The sequence below is a fragment of the Setaria italica genome, chromosome VIII (genome assembly GCF_000263155.2).
Source record: "Setaria italica strain Yugu1 chromosome VIII, Setaria_italica_v2.0, whole genome shotgun sequence".
NCBI classification, from domain to species: Eukaryota; Viridiplantae; Streptophyta; class Magnoliopsida; order Poales; family Poaceae; genus Setaria; species Setaria italica.
In genome coordinates, this window is record NC_028457.1 from 19836602 (window position 1) to 19856222 (window position 19621).

General features: G+C 43.3%; 1 long non-coding RNA gene across 2 annotated transcripts; it reads right to left on the reverse strand.

The window, feature by feature from the left end:
• Window positions 1–9318: 9318 nt before the first annotated feature.
• LOC105915058 lies at window positions 9319–13014 on the reverse strand. Of its 2 annotated transcripts, XR_001164774.2 has the most exons (4): window positions 12471–13014; window positions 10958–11825; window positions 10227–10314; window positions 9319–9630 (listed from the first exon to the last, which is right to left on the reverse strand). It is a non-coding gene; the product is annotated as an uncharacterized LOC105915058 (long non-coding RNA). The 2 variants fall into 2 exon arrangements; XR_001164773.2 differs by having other exon boundaries at window positions 10958–13010.
• Window positions 13015–19621: the final 6607 nt, after the last annotated feature.

Consider the following 19621-nt stretch of genomic DNA (forward strand, 5'->3'; position numbering starts at 1 on the left):
GAACTTGACTAGTGAGGTCTTCCGAGGATGGCGTGATACGAAGTCTCAAAGTCAGCCACCTCAAACCGAATGTACTCGATCCCGGTAATGAATCTTGATCCCAAAAGTAACTGGCAAAACCACCTGATCAAGGGGTACAACCACGTTACCTGGGACAATCCCGTAGAATGGAGAGTTCGTCGGGGTGAGCATATCTGTTATGTCGAGGCCCATCTTCCTCAAAGTCTTGGTGAAGAGCACGTTGAGGCCGCTGCCGCCGTCGATGAGTACTTTTGTGAGGCGAGAGCTTGCGACAACTACATCCAGGATGAGAGGATAGCGTCCTCGGTCGGAGAAACTACTCCACTGATCTTTTCTTGAAAAGGTGATTGGCACCTCGGACCACTTAAGGAACGTAGGCGTTGCTGCCTCAATGGACATGATTTCCCGGAGGGTTAATTTTTGGGACCGCTTGGTAGCAGTACCCGGAGTGCCGCTGAATATGACGTTGACGATGTTGGATGGGTTCTGGAATTTTCCAGGCGCGCTTCCGCCTGGTGGTGCGCTATGTCTGTCGAGCCTAGCAGAGAAGAAATAGGGGGCAGGGCAGGGGAAGGACAGGCCATATCGGTTTGCGATCCGCAACCGTTGATCTTGAAGAATGTTTTTTTATGGGGGAAAAGGAGACGAGGATCGGGGGGATCTTTCTGAAAGGGGAAACTCGATGGAGCCCGTCTATTGATGTAGCATGGCTGGTGATGGTCATAGATGAAATGTCTGTTTGTCGGTGTTTTGGGCAGTTCGAGATTTAAATGTAAGTTTGAAGCTTCTTTGGGTCAATTTGAAAAGATTGAGTGTGTTCTGCACACCCAGTACAAGAGGTTTCTCCAAGTGTAATTAAGATCACGACTAATTTTGAGTATATAGCTTTTTTATAAATTGTTTCTATAATTATCTATCTAGACTAAATTTTGTTTTCAGTGATGTGCCTTATATATGTTTGCTTTGAGACACATTTGATTTATACGCCCTGTTCGCGGGCAGTTCAAATGCTTGATAGATACAGGATATCAATAAGCTCAGTGACTCACCGAAAACATCACCATTGTAGTCTATGAAGGAGATTAGCAAGGACAGCACCCTGTGCAATGACCGACTCGACACCATTGGGAACCCTAATAATGAATCACTATATATAGATAACAAAACAAACTAGAACACAAATTTCAAGCTATCCTCCTCTCGTACCACTTTAGACAGATAGTATTGTTTACTTAGACGATGATGTCACGATTGATTACTCTTGTAAGGAAAAAGTCCATATTACTTATCTCAAATATGGTTAAAGTCTGCATAACCTCTTAAACTATTTTTTTAATTTACTCCATTAACCATATCAATTGGTCCAATACTTCTTTGTCTTTTTCGTTTCTCCATGCACAAGTGGAGTTTTACTAAATTATTTAAGGGTGGCTATGGACATCATAGTTTATGTTAAAAACCATATTACAATTTTTCATCATTACTTTTTGTATAATTATTTATCCATAGATGATCTATCCTATAAAAATAATGATTTAAAAGTTCATAACATATTTTAAAACATAGATTATATGATGTCTGCTATCATATTGCCAAATTTTAATTAAAACTCCACTTGAATGTAGAGAAATAAAAAAAGCAAACCTTATTAAGGAGCAAATTAGACCAATTGAAATAGGGGAGTAATTTGAATTTTTTTCCTACCTGTAATTAGTGTGTACTCATTCTTTCTCCTCGAGGTGGATGATGCTGGATTTTCTTCCATTACATAAAAACCTACTTTTCTTATATAATTAAAAAACAAATACTTTAGTATATCTTAGCATAATTTATTACATCTTCAAAAGTGATGGCGTGGAATGTAAACATTTGGAATGGTAAAATCCAAACTGCTCTCAAGTCTCAAGTAATCGTCTTAGGAGGCTATACCAACACAATAATGCACACTGCGACATTGTCTCTCAAAGGTGGGTCCAACGTGGGGGGGGGGGGGGGGGGGGGTCCCTTTTCGTGATCTTTTGTCAAACATACCCCTCCCTTTTAAAAGGGGGGGAATCCAAATTTGGGGCTTTTGACCCCCATAGGGCCTTTTTTTCTTGGGGGGTGGGCCATTTGTGGTTGGGTTTAACCCTTTTTAACTAGGTGCTGTACCGCATCGAGCATGGTTTTTGCTCAGTTTTCCCTAATTAACTGAGGATACGGTTTGGCCTCGTTTCCCTTAATATGAGACATCTTCTTCTTAAAAGATGCGGCAGGAGCTAAGTTAAAAAAAGAGATTCATATTTCAAATATTAAAGACTCCACCCTTTCACCAATGGAAACATCCAACACTTTATGGATAGAAGAGTGAACTCCTTAACTGGTACTTGTTTCTTGGCTACTTTTTTATTTATAAAAGAGTTAAGGTTAAAGTTAAACCTGTGAGGCACTAGAAATGTACAAAACCATTTACCAAAGAGTACACTATCGGTGCAGTTTCTTCATAATGGGCTCATCATATAGCTTTGATTCCTTTTGAACAATTTAGTTCACGGAAATTAGTTGCCAGAGTCAGGTAACTTATTAAGCAAATGCGGTTTATGTTTTTTAACTGCCGCAAAACATTTAAGTATTCCATTTATCTTAATTGCTTAGATCTAGCTAGCTTGCCTTTTTTTTTCCTGAAACCTAGAGTTTACCAGTTGATCCTTCTAGAAAATTAACGCGGCGAAGCAAACACCACTAGAGCCGCAGTTGCACTGTCCATTCCGAGCGGTGGCTCCAGGCTCCCATTATGCTCGGCAAACCCAACAGAAGGCAACAGCAAAGCGGTCTCCATTAGGTGCCTCGGATCTGAACAACCACTGCTTAACCTCCACCCTTATCTGCCAACATGCGTAGACTAACCTCCATTAGGCAAGCCGCAAGCATGCAGTCTGAGCGGCTCAGTGCTGACTGCTGAGCAGTGTTTAAGTGAGCCGATTCCATGCTTCAATGATGGGATGGAGCCCCTCGAGCTCGAAGATCATGGAACATTATCTGTCATATATTTGCGCAATCAGGCGTCTAGCGGTAGATGAGTTGAGCTTTTCCAGTTGGTGAAGATATTTTCTCATCAGACGTGTATCTGTTTGCTGATTAAGGAGATTTTAATACTCTTTTTAATTAATTTTCCAAAAAGGAGATTGTGGAGAATTCGTAATGATTATTCATTTCGTCTGCTTTTATGTAACTCCACGTCTGAACATTTTTTATATGCTCAAACGTACGTACCACCTACATTTAGAATCCTAAACTCATATTAGTGACCCTTCAAAAGTGACTAGTAGAGATGCACGTTGTCCAAGCTAGTGTTAGTAGTTAGCATTGGTCTCAATAGCCATATTTCACTGCTTCTTCTTTGTTGATAGAACTATTTGAGAAAAAAAAGATGTTGCATTTTGAATGAATATCAGTATATTTCTCTGGGATACTAATTGCTATGAAATGGGAAAAGAATGGAGAAAGCTATGTGAAGTCTCAGGCAACATTCTTAACATCAATTTTAATCAGTTCGTGATAAATGTACCTAGTTGAAGTTCAATTTTTATTTTCGAAAAAAAAGAACTTGGAGCAATACCTTTTCCCATTGGCGCCATTGAGCCACTTCAAAGGTATACAGAACACTTGGTGATTAACTCCCTATCAGTTTTTTTATGGTTTTCTGCTTCTACATACACTCATTTGAATCTATGGCTTTCACCATGGGGATCTCCCCACAGTTTTCAGTAAAAAAAACATTCTGTGATAACTTGCACCATTATGTGATAAAACCATTTTATTAATTATATTTTCACAAAACTCAGCTTGGGAACAAGATGGAAACTTATAAAACTTTGAAGGGGCTCAAAAGGTTCTCAAGGCAAGAATAATCAATCAGGTCAAATCCTCAATGATCTTTAATGCCGTGCACTCAAGAATCAAGATCAATATAGCAAAATGAGAAAAACAGAGGCAGTATGAAATAAGAATGAAAAAAATCCATTTTACTCCCTTCACTTAATAAGTACAAGTAAATAACTAAATTTTTGGAAGAGATTAATTTTGGTGAGCATATGGGAATCTGTCCACCCAGATGCTTGGTCCAAAACTTTTACTATTCTGACCGCGTCTGGACAGCTGATCGACTTGCGCGACGAGGATGGCCTCACTCACCAAATTGTCCTTTATGCCGCGGACAACAAGAGACAGCACATCACATCCTGGCCCAATGCAGATACACCAGGCGAATATGGAGCCACGTTGCCACTTGGGCTTCGCAACCCAGCATACAACCCTCGGAATGGCACCCAACCGACAATGCCCTCGATTGGTGGATCAATATGACGACAAGGACTGAAGCACCTCGGAAAGGAGTTGGTTCTATGGGACTGCTAATAATATGGGAAATCTGGAAAGAGCGGAATCGACGAATTTTTAACCATCAGGAGATGGCAACAATCTCTATGTTGGCAAAAATCAAAGAGGAAGCAGGCACATGGATTTCAGCGGGGGCGAGAGCCTTAGCGTCCTTTTTATCAAGAGAGTAATCGCGCTACGAAATTAATTTTTGTAACTTTTTTGTAACTATCTTGTACTACTCTACTATCTCAATGAAATAGGCACTGTCCCGTACCCATTCGTTCAAAAAAAAACTTTTACTATTCTGTAGAGCTTTCATTAGGCACACACCCTTTGTTCGCAATCAAAGTATACTTTAAGCACCAAAAAGATGAACAAAAAGGCACAAAGAAATATTTTGACACGACAGCATCAGCTTCTACACGCCCTCTCCCTGACCCTGAGCCTATGCAGGGTACGTGTGCTTTGTCACCTAACGCACAATTGAACATTTACTGCACCCGCCCCCCGCCGCGCCCCGACCCCCCCTCCCCGCGTTTCTGGTGAGATGGTTTTTCGCTGTTGACACCCACATGACAGGATGGTGGCAGTAGCCCGGTAGGCGCGCGGGGTTACAGGACCAGTTCGTGGTGTGGACGAGCTATACGAGTGTCTATGACCGGCCAACCGATGGCAGTTGAGAGAAGACATGGCTTGCCTAGCTAGCTCGATAACGCGGTTCAGATTGTCGATCAGTGCACCTCTAATATCTTGTGTCCACCACGTGCAACATAGTTTCGGAACAAAATTTTATTTGTTTTTGCGACAAGTAATAAGCACTGGAATCATGTGAAATAAAGTAAATAATAATTGGAGGAATATTTGGAGGAAGAAGCGACAAAAACTAACGCAGTATGTTGTTGGAGTTCAATTTTGACATCTAATTTTAATTATTATGAACGTAAATCAGATTCTCTTATTTGAGAACTGCTGAATAGGACAGGTTCAATGTACTTCTAATTTAAAAACAGTTTTTAAGTTAGGTCATTGCTTCATCTAGGGGAATAGAAGTCCTATAGCAGTCCTATACGACCTTGATGTTTCATATACATGTAATGTTAACATGGACTACATACATACATATATTACGTTACTGATATCGTGTGATCTCCATGCATCGCATTAAGGCACCGCTTGCCTTTCCCATTGTAAGGAATATGGCCCTAGGCCATAATAATTTCGGTGATTAATAATAATATAGTTATTGGAACTAATTGTTTGCAAGGTGTACCTTTGTAGGTGTTGTATAGGTTACAGAACCATCAAATGATAAGAAAAAGAAAAACTTAGAAGAATTCTATAGCATCCAAATGCTCAAATGATGGTAATGAAGCCGGAATAAAGATATGTGATGACTTGAAGCGAATCCTGCTGAAATTGAGCATCAACTCAATCCACCGACTCATTCGGTGGTGACAAAGAAATGTCACCGAATCAGTCGGTGATCACTGACAGCAGCAGCGCCAAGGTAGTGTGCACTGTTACCACCGATTCATTCGGTGGGCACATTGAGCCTCCACCGAATCAGATTCAGCTCAGGATCGGCTCAGATTCGGCTCGAGTGGATTTGAAGAAGTTTTATACCCTCATCGATTGGTACGGTAGGTATAGGAAGCAATACAGCGAATCAATCGATGAAGCAAGAAGGCAGCGGCTCAGAAGAACTACCGATTCATACGGTGAGGTTGAAGAAGAGTCACCGAATCAGTCGGTGACAAAAGGACCCAGGTGTCAGCGGCTCAATGGCTTCCTTGAGGAGACCACCGACTCATTCGGCGGTGCATTGCTAGTGCACCGAATCAGTCGGTGATCACAGTTATGTGACTGTTGGTGCAATGGCTAGTTTCTTGGCTTGGTCTATTTATACCCCAATGTCCGGCCATTTCAAGGGTGTTAGAGCTTGGAGCATCTGAAGGCTTGTATTCCACATACACACAAGTGCTCTAGCCACCAAAGTGCTAAACAGAAGATTAAGGCAATTAGCATAAAGCTTAGGTCTTAATTAGTGCGAGTTTGCTTTAGGGATTAGCCTAGAGTTAGGCAAGGTTTGCACACCTCCTTTTGTATCGGTACTTGCGCGCACCAAGAGTTGTAATTCCGGGGCTTGTAAGTCTTGCGAGACCCTCCAACCACGTTTGTGGAGTGGCCGCCGGTAGTTGTGATAGGGAGGAGAGGTCCTAGGCGTTTTGCCGAAGCTCTACCAAGTGAAGAGCGGTAAGGAGCATCCACGAGAGGCTAGGTAGAGATCCACTTGCGCATAGGGAAGGTCCGTCGACTATCTACGGAGTTATTGTACCGGGGAGTTTATGCCCTTGCGCGGGCATTCCATTTGAGAGGGGCTCCAACAACGAGGACTAGTGGAAAGCTTTGCTTTCCGATACCTCGATAAAAATCACTGTGTCATCACGCCAGGAGTTTGCCTTCTCTACATTATTTACTTCCGCATTTCTTATTGCACTTACATTTCCGCTTTTACCTTTCCTAGAATTTTCATGTGTAGTTTATAGGTTTGAAACCTAGGGTGCAAAACTCTTTTGTGGTAGAGACAGCAACATATAAAAAAACCTAGTGCACATCTAGATAGAATCTGGAATAGGTTTTATATGTGCTTGGAGCCTTAGTTTTTAGAATACCCAATTCACCCCTCTTAGGGTGTCACAATCCCTTCACCCATCATATCGCATTCAGTACCTGGCAAACATTGTGGATTAACCTAAACATTCATCACCATGGAATGCTAACATGGACGACAGATTTGGGTGAGGAGGAGAAATAAAAAAGGGAGAAAAATGGATGATCCTTATAACTCCTTCACCAAGTCAGCTCTATCTATCTTTAGTTCAAAATCATATAGTAACTTAAATCATATAGTATTTAAGTCCGACTCTTATTGAGCCCGTCCTTAAATTTGCTAGGCTAGATTAGAGGGTTCTTTACCGGCCGTACCCGGCTACCTCTATGTCCACCTCTGCTTGTTTTTCCGGAAACAGGACCGCATAGCTCACTTCTTCAAATAGCTCTGGTTGTCAAGAAGGTGAACAGGAAGTGGTTTGACATAGTAGCAGAGAAAAGAAAATCGTCAAAGCCACGATCCTCCATGATGACACAAGACATGTTTGTCAAAATTGAGCGCAAGACGGATCTCAAAATTAACAGTGACGGTGACAGAGCTTGACTTGATGGATGATGCACCAGTGGTGATGAATGGCAATGAGATATCCTGAACAGGGCAACGGTTAATTTGTTTAACAGATGCTTTTATTTTATTTTATTTTATTTTTTGCAAAGAAGATGCTTTGAGATTGCTGTTGCTGATAACTAGTTCTTTACTCAACTAACCCCTTGTTTATTTTCTATTAAACCTGTTCAAACGTTTTTTGATATAACTCTAACTTGGCCATCCTTTTACCGCTGAAGCTTATATTTACATTGAAATCCATCTGCATACAGTCACACTCTATTGATAATTTCCCCTTTGTAACAAGAGGCGCCTCTGTGGCTTATGGTGATGATTGAAATCTGTAAGAGGACAGTATGAAGAGATCACAGACAGAACTGAGAGTGAGACACTGACACATTGGATCCTACATAACAAAAGAAGCTTGCTAATTAACACCGTAACACGTTGTGCGCACTTTACAATTTACTACCCAAGATCACAGCAATAATTGACCTGTATTTTTCAAAACAAATGCTTTTTCTCAAACTGTGCACACTCTTACTAGGAATGGCGTTGTATTTGACAAGTGCCAACCAAAATCTTTTCTGTAGGTGTCTCAGACTTTGGACCAAGTTGCAGCAAGCGAGGATGACCAAGAGCACTTAATCCTAACATGTCGTGATACGGAGATGGCAGCTTTGCATTTCTTCACATGAGTGGCCTTTCACTTTACGGATTGGCTTATAAGATTTTTGTTTTTATGAACTTTTATTTGTGGGTGTGTAGCGTAAGCTACTACATGTAATAACTGCTGGGGACTGTTTCCTCCAGTTTTTGAGGTTGAAGTCGGAAAACTCTTCTATTATTAAAAAGAAACTTGATTGACAGCTCACCACCATGGATTGGTGGTGGTGATTATATACAACCTTAGCAACATAACAAATGTTAAAAAAATAATAAACACCAGCCCAGGTAAATAAAAAGGAAAAGTACATGGGAGGTGCGTGGGGCTCAACCTCCAATCCACTACCTAATCTACTGCTTCCACTAATCTAGTTTAATCCTAGTCCTCACATTACCCTCCACTATCTACTTAATGGGATCACATTGGTGATTCCAACAAGGATGACTCTAACCAGGGTGGCCTTCCACTAGACTTTCGACTCGCAATCATTAGCGTCAAAACAAAGAGACATTGCTCTAAGCTAAGGGATCCACTGAGCAGCTACAGTTAGTGCAACTACTCCTGTGGTGCCCTGGTCTCACCTGTCAGTCTCAGGCTTCTTGTGCAGAATCCTGGCCAAATTAGTTTTTTATCGTCCCAACACTGGGAGATTAAAGTCAAAAGGTGGAATGGAGGCTGGCCCGCATTTATTTAATTAAAGGGGTCGAGGGAGGGTTTGCAAGAATCAACTTTGAATTATTAGGCTTTGGATTGGATTAGTTTAAAGCTTGCACTAAGAAGAAAGGTTACTTGTTGGTAACATGGACAATCATGGCAATAATTTTGGTCCGGCCCGGTTAACCCGGGCCTAGTCTAGGACGTGTTGTTACATTTTTTATAAATCTTTCTTGCAATGTATGAATATTTTTAGTCAACTAGGAATGTGGCCGTGCGTTGCGACGGCAAAACAAATTCCCTTCATAATAACCAGAAGGAAAATGCCTCTCAAATATGTCCGTGACCATGTTTCCAACCGTAATAATCATTTTGCATTCATACATTCAACCACAGTCAATATTAACTTGTCATGCACATATAAATCCAAATCTCATTCCAATACACATCCATGAACGTGTCCCAATTGTTCATTATTATATTTCAATAGACATATGTCATGTGTACAAGACCTACCATTTGTCACGTACATCCAGTTGAGTGGTGAACAATGTTGTGGAACCAAAAGGTTCTGTTTAAGTTGCTAGTTACCAAAAGTAACCCTCCATCAAGAACCAAAAGAGCCCCAAAGTATGAAGGATCGTGTAATCCTTAACTCCCCTCCGTTCCATTCCATGCCAATGCTTCCTTTAGTTGACAATAGGTGAACTGACTGTAACGAAGAATATGACAAGTCAGTTTGCAAATTTAGCAAGGAAAAATACATGCACTGCTGTACAGGTGATAGCATATGGTTATGTTGAACTAAATCAGGCTTAGATTTAAACTAAATTTGGTTATGTAGTGTTGCCCTGTTAGCACATGAATGCTGCTTGTTGCTTATGCTGGACAGGTTATGGAAGTATGCCACCACCATTTTGTGCATCAGTTAGACATGAGCTCAAGCAGCACAAGTGACAAAGGTACAGATTTATATTCAAATTCAGCAAGATAGATAATCATTCAAATAAACACTGCAAATTTATGGTAGGAACTTACCTTCGAAATATATTCTTTGATGAAGAATCTAAAGCTAAATGCAACTATTTAATTTTCCTATGTATTATTGCATATGGCAGTAGCCAAATTATTTGATTCAAGTAAAATAGCTTCTGCTTCTACCTGCTCATCAGACACTAGTTATCCCAATGTTATAAAGTGATTCCTCAAAGACACAAGTAGTTATCCCAATGTTAGAAAGTGATTCCTCAAAAACAAAATACTAACTTCAGGTGTGCAATAACCAACCAGAAAATTACGCAATCCAACCTTTCTCTGAGCACGCATCTTCTTAAAATGAAGTAGCATATTACTCGCTTGCTATTCTACTTCTTTCCTGTAAGCAGTTCCCGTGAGTCTGGGATAAAATTTACCACCAATAAAAGAAGGAAAATGGCGAGTTAGTACTCAAATATTGTTTTCGCACTTGCAAGGCTACAGAAAAGTTTCATAGTCTATTGGTGCAGTATGCCGAATCAAACAGTAGGCCTGGCAAATACTTGGTTCAGTATAAGAAGAGAATCCAAATTATATATAGTTCAAAATGATGGATATTTCTTCACCAGGTTTATGGAAAACATTAGTCTCAGTACATCACGGCTAATTATCTACAAGACCGAGAAAGAACTTATAATTTTCTGGCAACAGTAAGCAACATGACAAGATCAAAGATGATTACAGGAACGAATGTACCTGGTAAAAACTAAGAGCAAAAATGTATGCATAAGTAGCCAGACTGTTATGTACCAGACATGCAGAACTGACCTCTCTCTGGGCGTGGTCCATATGTTAAGCATGGTTGGCTAGATACAAATGAACACAATCACATAGTAATGCACTGTCATGTAAGGTCGTTCAGTATACAACCAAAATTCTATGCATATCAGTATATCTATTGCCGATTGCCCCTATTGTGCAACATAAACCATTGCAAAAGCATAGCGATTTCAAAATTTTGATACACCTCAGTACCTTACCATGCTCTGGTTTCAAGAGGTTACCTTCCTAGAAAGCCATATACTATTCCAGTTCTACACTTGGTCTGGCCCCTCTTTCGTCTCTGCCTGTAACTTACTGCACACCAAATGTCCAGCCAGGTTTATCAGAGGAACTTGACTCTTCTATGCAGATGGAACTTCGCCAGCAGGCAACGGTTTCACAGGCTCAGCAGCAGAGGACATGTCAAGAGTACAAGGCAGACAAGTTAGGTTTAATTATCTCAAGAATTCATATGTACACATATCTATGAAAAAAAGCCATGTGTAAAATCATTTTCAAATATAAGGCCCACATATGCAAAGAGGTATTTGTAGATCACAAGACAAAGGACATTATTGCTGGCCTTTTAAGATGCATTTAGGTTACAATACATAGCAGCTTGTTTCAGACGATAGTTGCTAGCACATAATCAAAGAAGAACTCCATCAAGTAATGCAGAACACCACGCTGAGGATTGCATATTTGCATGCTCACATTTGAGATGAACTAAAAAATTTCAATAGGGCCTGAAGCTGTCATACTTCTGTAGTTATGTTACAATCCATAGTTTTCTATAAAATGATGCAATCGATATGAACACTGTAGTTTTCTCATTGCCCGACAGGTAACAGGTTCCAAGTAGGTTGTGTACAATAATATATCTATGCTTTTACTTTTCAGGCAAAGACATAACTGCTCAACCTGAGAGCTTGAGGCTAGGTTTCTGAAAAAAAAAACTGTTCCTAATAAAAGAAAAAAATCTACAAGCCTTTGAAGGAAACATAAAATAAAGTATACTAAATTGACAGCAGCAGCCTAGCCTGTTCTGTTCCACGTGATGATCCATCCAACATTGCTATCCAGAACTACAACAGCTCCACAAATTACAACCTGAGAGAGAAGTTGAATGAATACATGCATCCAACAGTTTCATAGTATTAACAGAACTTTCTTTTTTTTTACCTCTTGCAAGATTACTCAAAACGTATTAACAATGTGTGCACTAAATTGACAATTTCGCACCCAAACATCCAAACTTTCCAAAGCAGAGTAAACCTAATTTCAGATCCAACATTTAGCACTGATTTCAGCTATCCCATGGTCGAAGCTACTAGAGTTCAGCTAACCCAACCATGAATTCTACCCCCAATCACAACATGGTCCATGGCATCACACAGGAGGCAATAGGCTAGACAATATATCATTAAAACACCAAACCTTTGCAGCACCGTTTCGTGGAAGAATCCGGCATTGTTTCATTGCAGAATCGACCAAAAATAAATCAAGTGTGTGTCAAGTGAAAGTAGAATTTTTTATTATCCTAGAAAAGAGTTGCAGGAGCAGGCACCAAAGCACAGAAACCATTGGGCTCCCGGCCGGCCACAAAATTGACATGATGGCTCATGCCATCTCGTGATATGATGATTGGAAAGGAAAAAACTAATCCCGTGGCCATTCAATCCTACGACGATTGATACGAATTCGATCAAATTGGATTGGTCGAATTGAATGGACAAAAATCATGGAAGTGATTACCTGAAGGCTTGCACGGGCACCGTGTTGGCAAACTTGCAGGCAGAGACGTCCAGATGCCGCCGCCGGAACAGATGCAGCCGTCGCCGGTTTGTTGCCAGAGAAGATGGTTCGCACGGATCCCCATTCCTACAGCCCATGCACCATCGGTGGGATGGTTGGCGATCGAGTTCCGGCGGGGGATGGGGCGTCACCAGTGGGGGATGGAGCGAGAGAGGAGGCGGAGATCGAGTGACGGAGGCGCCGCCCTGGGGAGGATGGCGACCTTGCGGCGCTTGTACCTGGGGCGGCGCTGCCCGGGGTCGGCGCCCGCGCCGGCGGCGGAGGGCGAGGTAGGCTCGGCGTCGGCCTCCGAGTCCGAGGAGAAGAATATCTTGGGGCGCTTGGCGGCGGGTGGGGAGGGTGGCGGAAGGGCAGCGGCGACGGGCCGTTCCCTGGCCCTGCGAGGAAGAGGGCAGCGGCGAAGGGTGTGGAGGCGACACGGATCGGGATTCAGGAAGCGGCGTGCGATGCGGGGTGAGGAAGATACCGGAAAAAACAGGGGGCGGGCGGCGTGTGATGCGGGGGAGGAAGAGACGGAAAAAAAAAAAACGGACGTGCCTAGCGTCCGTCGAATTTTTTTTTATTTTTAACCCTTTTTTTCTTTATTTTTAAAAATAACCTCAGCGGGGTTTTATTTGCGCGGCCTAACCCTTTTGGCCGCGCCAGACCGCCTGGCGCGGCAGTAACATGCTGTCGCGCCACATGCACTGGTGCGGCAGCCCCCTGCCACGCTGGCGCGGCGAGTCGCGGCGCCAGGCGGGCGCTGACGTGGGCGGGCGTTCGCCGCGCCAGCCCGCCTGGCGCGGCAGGGCCAACACTTACTCCGCGCGTCGGCTCCCTTCCTCCTCCCTCCCTCCTTTCTTCCTCCTCCAGAAACGCCCGAGCCCGATGCTCCAGCGCCGCCCCCCGCCGCCCCACCCCCAAATCCACCCAAAATCCGGCGTTTTCGGTGGGGGAAAGTAGTGGGAATCGATCCCTGCTTCGTGTGGAAGGTATTCCCCTACTTATTCTCGTGTTTTACCGTTGCATTTGGTAGATCGGAGGATGTTTAGGTGACTTAGGGTTAGGTTAGTGATTTGAAATTTCAATGAAATGCAATGGTGTTTTGTGTTAGATGATACGTAGTTCATACGCAATTGAGTCTCTTCCCGCGATATTGACATGTAGAACTTATTGATTTAAGGATATATTCATTGAATCGTATAGTGCAATGTATATGTGTATTTTTTGTTTGCAATTTGTCCAATATATGTAATGTGTGTAGTTGATATGTCGAATATGTGCAATGTGTAGTGTATATGACATGGTGAAATATTTGTATTTTGTAGATGGATCGTTTAGTTCGATTTTTTCATGGTGGTGTTGTGAAACAAAATGGGGAGTTAGAGAATATGAATGAGTCAATTGAAATATTTGATGGTCCTCCAAATTTTAGTGATTTAGTTGACCGTGTAATGACGAAGTATGGATGTAGAGTGGATGAGATCAGTTTGAGAGGTCGTTTTGATTGTGGGAAAGCTAGAGCTCATTATGTTCTCATGAAGTTAGCATCCGATGCGAATTGGAAGCACTATAAGGATGTTGTGCACGAAGCTAATGTTGCATGTTTGGAGGTTATAGTCGAAATTGTTCGTATGCCTGGCCCAAATGTTGTCATGAGGGAGGAAGTGACGGTAGTGAACCATAATGGTACCCAGGAGTCAGAAATGTTGCATCACGTGTTAGGTGAAACAGAACGTGATTTTGACTTGGCTATTGCCAATGATGATTTTTCCAATAACATTTTTGAGAGGGATGAAGCAAATATAGATGTTGATAATGTCTCTATGGGTTCCGAAGATTGGGAATTGGAGGAAGATGGGGTAGTAGGTGAGGAGGTAGAGGAGGAATCACTATTTGAGAGTGGTGGGCATGAATATGAGAACGTCGGGGTAGAAAATGAAGAGGATGGACTGCAATTTGACACCGCAACCGTACATGATGTAGAAGGCATTCGTCGTATGGACGATTGTTTTTCTTACACCCAGTGTGAGTTGCGGATGTTAAAAGAACGTGATGTCGAACTGCCATCCGTTCCCAATGATAAGGACATAAGTATGGTTCACAAAGCAATATGTGAATCTAGTATGGTGAATGCCGAAGGGACGTCCATTGGTGAGAGTCCAGTGATTAAGAAGGGGATGAAGTTCAATAGTCTTGAGGAGCTGAAGTTTTTCTTGGCTGACTACGCGGTGAGGTTACATAGACCTTTTAGCGTAGTTCACTCTGACAAGAACTTAAGATACAATGTGATGTGCAAGCAAGGATGCCATTGGCGTGTATGGTCTCGGCTAATATCAAGCACCGGACAATGGAGAATTTCAAATGTTGTGCAACCGCATACTTGTCGGTCGTCACAGCCGAAGCGAGAGCATGTACAGTGCACAGCAAAGTACCTTGGACGGTGTATCCTAGGCATTATCCGTAAAGACAGCGAGACATCGGTGCCATCACTCGTGGAGTCCATCTTCATCTTTAGTGGGTACCGTGTGAAGTATTCGAAGGCTTGGCGGGCGAAGCAACACGCTGTTGCCCTGCTTTGGGGCGACTGGAAGGAGTCGTACGGCATGGTTCCTAGGGTACTCTCAGCTATAACCTACTACAATCCCGGAGTTAAATGGTGGATCGACTCATGTGGCATGATGGTTCCTGACAATGAAGTGTTGAAGCATATACTGCAAAGGGTATTTTGGTGCTTCCCTCAATGTAGTGAGGCATTTCAACATTGCCGTCCTGTGATACTGGTGGACGGTACATTCTTGACTGGCAAGTACAAGGGTACATTAATGATGGCAGTTGCTGTAGATCCAGAACAACAGATTGTGCCTCTTGCTTTTGCCTTGGTCGAGAGTGAGAATAATGAGAGTTGGTCATGGTTTATGAAACTTGTTCGGGTACATGTTCTTGGACCTTCACGGATAGTGTGTATGATATCAGATAGGCATCATGGGCTTCTAAATTGTGCGAAGGACCACATTGATGGTTTTCCACCGCTTGTGCATAGGTGGTGCATGAGGCACTTTGCTGCCAACATGTCGCGTCGGCAGAAGAGCAATCGTGTGATTGGAAAATTGAAATTATTATGCAAGGTTCATACAGAGAGAGAATTTCGTGAGAAGTTAGAAGATTTAGTGAAGGACTTGAACGACGACGCAAAAGAATGGTTGAAGGGTGAAATGGGGGATAAGGATAAATGGGCGCAGGCTTTCGATGAGGGGGGGATGCGGTGGGGTATTATGACCACGAACTTCTCGGAATCAATCAACGGAGTTTTCAAAGGCATCCGAAGTAGGCCCGTCGCTGGAATTATTGAATACACATTCGAAAAATGCAACGCCTACTTTGTGAACCGATGGGGAAAGGCACGTGAAATGTTAGATCAAGGCTATAGAATTGGGCAAGTTGCAGATAATTATTTATCAGAGGCTGAGCTTAGATCCGTGCACCACTTAGCAGAACCGTACGGGCCAGAAAGGATGGTGTATTCTATAAGAAGTTACGGTACGACTAACATTGGGGGTGAGAGTCATGGAGGCCGACACTATAGAGTGGATCTGCACGAAGTTTCGTGCACCTGCAATGTTCCTCAATTGTTGCACCTTCCATGTTCACACTTCATTACAGCTTGCAAGGCAAGAGGTCTTAACTTTGAAAGCTCCATGTACATGTCACCGTTGTACTCTAGGGAGCACACCATCAAAATTTGGGAATCAAGCTTTCAACCTTACCTAGATCCGTCACAATGGCCGGCATATGAAGGGGTAGGGTACGTGCCTAACCCCAGTTTAATGAGAAATAAAGTAGGAAGGCGGCAGAAGAAGCGTTTCACAGGCGAGATGGACGTGTCGGAAGGGAGGCTTTCTGCAGATTATGATACTGGTGATTTTGATATTGACAAGTCGGAAAATCGTTGCTCCAAGTGCCACAAAATCATCAGGAATTGCACATGCCGCAGTAGAAAATCAAAAGGCACTAAATCTAGACCGAGCAGTAATAGGCCGCGTACTTCGAACAATTGGGTATGCGCGTTGCTTGTATTATGCGTGGCTATTATTTTATCTTTTTTATAGTAGTACATTATCATATTTTCCGTACTTATCATGTAATGAAGCTTTTTACTAACGATCATTTATGTTGTTTCTTTAGGATGGCGGCCCTGGGGTACCCTCTTCTTGAGGCTGCTTACGACTTGCACCACCGTGCCCACCACCTCGCGGACCTGAATGAGGTATAACAATGGTTGCTAATTTTTGCTGATGAATGCATACCTTAGGATGAGAATTGCAAGATTTTTGTATGAAATGTTCTTATAAATTAAGGATGTGCCTATCGTTACTATTCGCTTGTGTAGAGTGTAAACAATTTCATACTGCAAATGTCATTTGTATCATATTTGTGTTACTTACCACTTTAGAAGCCCGTTATTCACAATTGGATTGACTTCTCATTTTGGTAATAATCTTATAATGTTTTGCAGAATTTGACACCACTGAGGGCTAGGGTGCACTCACCACTTAGGTGGGATGAGCGGTACGCCCAGTACCTGCAGAGAGCAGGTTTCTTGGATATCACTGTTCAGGTCGTGGGGGGTCTCCCTCCAATGGACGGACCACTGTTGACCGCTATGGTCGACAGGTGGCGTCCGGAGACTCACACGTTCCACATGCCCTTCGGAGAAATGACCATCACAATGCAGGATGCGGCTATGATACTCGGCCTTCCACTGCATGGGCAGCCAGTGACAGGTATTATCCAGAATGAGAATTGGCGTGATATGGTCGAGATGCATATTGGGATTAGGCCGCCAGAGCCAGAGGGCGGAGATAGCTCGAAGAAGACGTCTGGTGTTAGCTTGGCATGGTTGAGGGAGCACTTCGAGGTGTGTCCTCCGGGAGCAAATGACGAGGTCGTGCAGCGCTTTGCTAGAGTGTGGCTATGGCACTTTGTCAGTACATTCCTCCTTCCAGATGCAGCTGGGAACACAGTATCGTGGATGGTTCTCCCCATTCTAGGTCAAGTTTGGGAAAACATAGCCACTTACAGTTGGGGCTCAACGGCTCTTGCCTGGCTGTACAGACAGTTATGTGAGGCTTGCCGGCGCACAGCGAGAGATTCCAATGTTGGAGGGTGCACTTATATGCTCCAGATATGGATTTGGGAGCGAATGCCCGTGGGTCGACCTTCCCGCCTCCGTGTCGATGTAAGTCACAACGGCTAATTCCTTTTTCTACGTTAATGTTCGAAAAACTATTGTATCATGTGACCAATTGGACTTACTTGCAATTTCAGCCATGGCATCGAGACGATGCTCTTCCCACGTTCTATCACGTGTGGAAGCATGTGCGGCCCGTTCGTGGCAATCCGGATAGGCGCTACAGGGCCTACACGAACGAGTTTGATGTTCTCACGCAGCACCAGGTAATTTGGTAACCATAATAGTTTTTTAAGCTAACTTGCGTATAATGGTAGATGAAATAAGTATTGCGTGAAAATTTTTGAAGGTGGAATGGAAACCGTATGACCGTCAGCAGCTTAGCCAAATCGTCTTTTCACCGACGTGCTACAGAGACAGAGAGCTGTGGAGGTGCACGACCCCAATGATACTGTACTACGTGGTAGAGTTTCATATGCCGCATAGGGTGATGCGGCAGTTTGGGAGGATGCAACCGTGCCCTCCTTTGGAATTATCGACTTCGCAGCAGCTGCACAGGTACGCAGGAATAAATAACTATTGGAGGGTATTCAATTAACGCAATTAACGTGTTATACTAATACTTCACTAATTTCTGATGCAGTATCGACCGCAGAAAGCGGTACAAGGAGAATGATTGGAGAGTGAAGCATGACCGGTACATCCACATGTGGTAGAACAAGGAAGGATGCGATCCTGAAGGTGGACCGTACTGACGACCCAACAATGAGTACATAAGATGGTACTGTACTTCGACGAGAACCAAAGTGAAACCATCTTGGACTAATGTGCCCATTGAGGATGCACCGTCTGATGATGACGCTGACATAGCTGACGCGTACGACACCATGACACGCCATGGGACACAGCCTGAGCGTGCACCTCTCCACGACTACATGGTAAGCTTTCGGTTTGTAATTATAGTATCGTCACATTGATCATTTATGGAATGAAAACTCCTGCGTGCAGGGACAGCAGCTTGCAAGGCTCTCTAACGAGGCGGGCGTGATTATGGAGCACGCTGTTGGGGAAGGTGATAGTCTGCTTCGTGCTTTTGCAGAGGTAGAAGCCCAAACAAATTTTCACTTATACTCGTACTATCTTTGTAACCATCAATAACATAGTCGTGAATATATGGCAGAGGGTTCGTAAAAGTTGCAGGAGAATGGCGCAGAGGATGAACTGCATGACATCCTCAGATGCGCACGACGGGGGCAATGTCCAGGGTACTTCTTCAGGATCACGTCGGACTGCATTGGTGACTACCCCCAGGGCTGCAACACCGTCCACTGCGGCAGGTCCTAGCAGGAGATCGCGAGGTAAGGAACCCGCATCCCCTCAGGAAAGCGAGGACTCGGAAGGTGAGCAGTCTGATGATGATGACCCTACGTATGGTGAGGAACTCGAGATTTCTCATGATGCTCCACCTGTGACTCAGACGCAGGGAGAGTCCAGCCAGGTATATTCAGAAGTTCCTCTAATTTCAATTATACATTTTAATGTTCGCTCCCGAAGTGTCATACAAATTTTATGATTTGTGCCCAATTATTCAATAGGAACCTGCAACTCATACCCGGTTGCCACGCCGGCGTCGTCGTTCCCGGGACCACACCGATGTTGGCAGCGCCAATGTGCTGCCCACGCATCCAAGGAGGGAGCGTCGCCCAAGAGATCCTTTTAGCCCTCCGGATGAGCGGCGGTCACGCCACTGAACCTATCATGTGCCCAATTATTCCATGTCACGTTTATTCATGTCACGTTTGTAAAAGACTAAGTTGGTAAAAGACTAAGCATGTTAGGTTTATTCATGTCACGTTTGTAAAAGACTAAGTTGGTTGTTACATTTTTTATGTCCGTACAATGTTATATGTTTGCTCCATGA